The 3,745-nt window shown below is 38.4% G+C and overlaps 1 protein-coding gene across 5 annotated transcripts in view; it reads right to left on the bottom strand.

Annotated features, from left to right (window-relative positions):
• PCDH15 (protocadherin related 15) overlaps positions 1–3,424 on the bottom strand; it is a 538,462-nt gene extending 535,038 nt beyond the window's left edge. For 2 of the 5 annotated variants that reach the window (XM_033515678.1, XM_033515674.1), the window contains exon 1: positions 3,173–3,423. The gene's annotated coding sequence lies outside the window, so the exon portion shown is untranslated. Of the gene's footprint in view, positions 1–3,172 lie in introns of all 5 variants that reach the window. The other 3 variants (XM_033515677.1, XM_033515676.1, XM_033515675.1) reach the window with 2 other exon arrangements.
• Between the last annotated feature and the right edge of the window lie 321 nt (positions 3,425–3,745).

A 3,745-nucleotide genomic window follows, 5' to 3' on the forward strand; every position in this document is an offset into this window, starting at 1 on the left:
CTCCCCTCCCCTCCCCTATGTTCTTATTACATTCATGTATTGTCCAAGACAGCCATAACTGGAGTTCACTAAATAAATTTGCTTGAGAAATTTATACAGGGTTTGAAAGTTTAATGCAACTGCCAAAACATTTTGGAGTGCTGGGAGAATTAATCTTACTACTCATTACATTTATTGATTCCAATCAAGCTTCCAGACATCAGCATAGGTGCCACTGCTAAGAAATAAAAAGTTTCCAGGAAATCTTTACGTAAATCTAAAGTGACTGCCAGTTTTGGGGAAGGGAACAAAGCTAAGGAAGAGGTGTGTAATCTACATGCCAGTAAATGCCAGACTAATAGATTATCAGCCACCACTTGAAGAGCTTTCTCCAACACTGCTTTTATAACCAGCTCAAGATGAGACTTCAGCCCTCAAGCCTTCAAAAGGGACAATATTCATAACAGTGTTTTCTCTTTCAACATTCCATGAATTCAATTAGGGATGAAAAGCAAAAAGGCACTTCCACACATAAAGGTTGATTTTTTTTCTTTCCTTTTTTTAATTAGAAGCTGAATGTAGTTGAAGGTAGAACCTGAGCAGCCATGCAATCATTCTATACTAAATAAATAGAAAGAGTAACTCTGCTGCTATATCTACCCTCAAGAACAAGTGGAAGCTTTTAATTTGAGGATGGAAAAAAACAGTGACTGTGATTTTTGGAAATAATTTACCACATTACCTTGAGTAAACCTGAGAGAAAAAGAGCCTTTGTGAAGTGATGAAAAATAATGACACAAGCTTTTTGTTTTCTACAGCTCCTACTCAAATCCTTCCTAGGACTGGAGTGCAAACCACAACTAATGCTGAGGGAATACCACATTCCAGCATTTAAAAGAGTTTGATTGAGTACAGCATGAGAAAAACGTTTTATTTACATGATTGAAAACTGATTTTAACACTATTGCTTTTCAGCTATTTTTTTTATTTTTTTTGTGTGTGTGTGGTATCAATTATATGAGGCTACACTAGAAAACACTTGGGAAAATAATTGTTCCAAAAGTTTGCTGCACCTCTGAGTTTCTGAAGTATCATTCTCACTTGTAGTAGTTGCAGTAAATAAGAGCAGTACTGAAAACAGGGCCATGTAAAAGACCTTTCTGGATCACCTTTGAGATAGCAATTCCTTGAATTGATTGCGATGACTCATAATAGAATAAATATTTTAAAACTTTCCTATTTCTGAGCATTTTGCATTCCATTTAAATTTATAAGAGAGCACCTGCAATGCTAAATAGAAAAATGTCAATAGCTTGTCAGAATTCCTTGATGTTTGCCATTTTTCACAAATATGAACTGGATGTAGTTTAATCCTATTTAGGCCTTACAAAATTAAATTAAATGTAAACTACAAATAATGATCAGTTTGAATTTTCTATTTTTCTGTGTCATCATTTGACTTTGTAAATGAGGGTGATTTTGGGACATGCTCTTAAACAGCAACATAAAAATTAGTTTAAAACTTCCTTTCTAGGTTGATTGTAAACCTGTTGTCTCCACAAAAAAAAAAGAAAAATAAAAAAAGAAAGGAATTTTCTGCCTAGATAACACCTAACCTAGCACAGGAACCTATCAATCAACCGGATCAACCTATAGAATTTTGTGTGCAAGTTTTCATTAGCTGATGATACTGGGAAGGTTTTACTGCTCCACTCCTGACACAAATGAGAGTTTACACTGAGTTAAGATTGTCTGACTCTTCCTCCTAACTGAAAGCACAGTAACTCTAAAAACCTCACAGCAATTTTATTCTCCATTAACTCAACTTCATCAGGTCTGTGGGATCCACTTTGGCAGACGGAGTATCAGCTAGGAGAGAATGTGCTAAAGCATATCATATTAACATATATAACATATCATATTAAAAAAAAATCAAACAACTAAAAAAATCCCTCAGAAATAAACTACTTTAATGTTGCTTTTTGTTCATATTTGGAGATCTCATTGAGAATCACCAGAACATACGTTAATTAACCAGGCTGGCTGATAAAGGAAACAGATGTGAGTACAGTAATCTTGTGCACTGGAATTAATTGCATCAAGTTTTAGGTGATGACACAAATAAAGGTCAGGTTGTACTGCTGAGATGATCAAGAACACAAACTGCAAATCTATTGCAACATTTAATAGCTCCCATTCCCCACAGGGCAGGAACCCTTTCAGGCAGCCGTGTGATGAGCAAATACTTAAATGTCACACCTGGAAAATTACCCAATCTGTGCCTCCCACATCAGATGCTTCCCATTTAAAACCCAACAAGAGCAGCTCTGTTTCTGATGCATGGAAGACAATTCACACTCTCTTTCTAATTATCACTAATTTCCAGCTACAATTTTATCCACAATTTCAACCCTGAAAAGGATGCTTTCCATCAACTGCAAACATATAACAAAAGGCTGAAAGGGAACATTACTCTCATGTGTTTGGCTATCCCCTGAAAACCCTAGTTAAGAATGTATTATCCAGCCCCATGGTGGCATTTCTTGAATTCGATAGAATTGTGATTTAAAAGCATCAAGTAATGTGATAACTGATCTAAACTTCAATCTGCTTTTGGAAACTTCATTCTTACTCTTCATTTCTATTTTGTATTTATCTGGTTTCAGCCTCCTGCAAGGATCTTGTCCTGCTCCTGTCTGTCATTCCAGTCTGCCTCCAGTATTCAAGCATTTCATTCAATCTCTGCACCTCTAACCTGTCAGGTAAAAGTCATCTTAGAAATATTTATTCCCAGGACATCTGATCACCAGAACCGATCTAAAATTAAACATTAGGTAAACTTACTAAACTCAAGCAAATTAACACAATGCAGTTCCACTGTTAACTTTAAAAAAGATACATATTAAAGACAAATCACCAGGTTGGATGTCAGAAGGAATTTTTTCCTGGAAAGGGTAGTCAAGAGTTGGAAGGGGGACGTTGGTGGAGTCATATCCCTGGGGGTATCCAAGGAAGGCCTGGATGTGGCACTCAGTGCTCTGGGCTGGGGACACGGTGGGCAGTGGGCAGAGTTTGAACTCCATGGTCTTTTCCAGCCCCAGTGATTCTGGGATTGTTTTCTTTATTATTAAAAAAATGTATTCCCTGCATTTTAACAGCTAACCGAAAAATGAAGTTTTAAAAAGCCTCTCACCTTTCAACCCTGTGTGTGTGTGTATTCCAGTAAAACCTCCAGCTGACTGCACTGTATCCCTTGTTCTCCTCTGGGCACTTTTCTTCCACAGCTCCCCCAGCCTTGCTTGTCAGCTGGACCTTATTCCACAGCCGTGAAGAAGTACCCGTGGCATCATCCCAGAGTAGCTCACTTGTTGTCCCTCTGCACTCACTTAGCAGGCTCCTCGTGGTGTTGCAGGCAGCGAGAAGCCCATGGTCTGTGGGAGAGAAAGCCAGGATAAGAGAGGAGACTACTCAGAAAGTACAGCCAGACCTGGAATGTGACACAGTTGGGAGGGTTGGTACAGTTGGCTCTGTAGAGAGTGATCCCAAGCAGAAGTGTCTTCCAAAACAGTTGTGGCTCTTAAGATCAAAGAAAGGACTTGGCACTTCTCCCCCAGCCTTTTTCTAGGTATTTTAGACTGGCATTAAACAGCTACAAAAATCCCAGAATGGTTTGGGTTCCAACCAATCCCCTAAACCACCCCCAGAATTTTTTAGGTTGGAAGGGACCGTAAAGATCTTGTTCCAAACCTTTCTGCAACATTTCCTA

Source organism: Parus major, chromosome 6 (assembly GCF_001522545.3).
Source record: "Parus major isolate Abel chromosome 6, Parus_major1.1, whole genome shotgun sequence".
NCBI lineage: Eukaryota > Metazoa > Chordata > Aves > Passeriformes > Paridae > Parus > Parus major.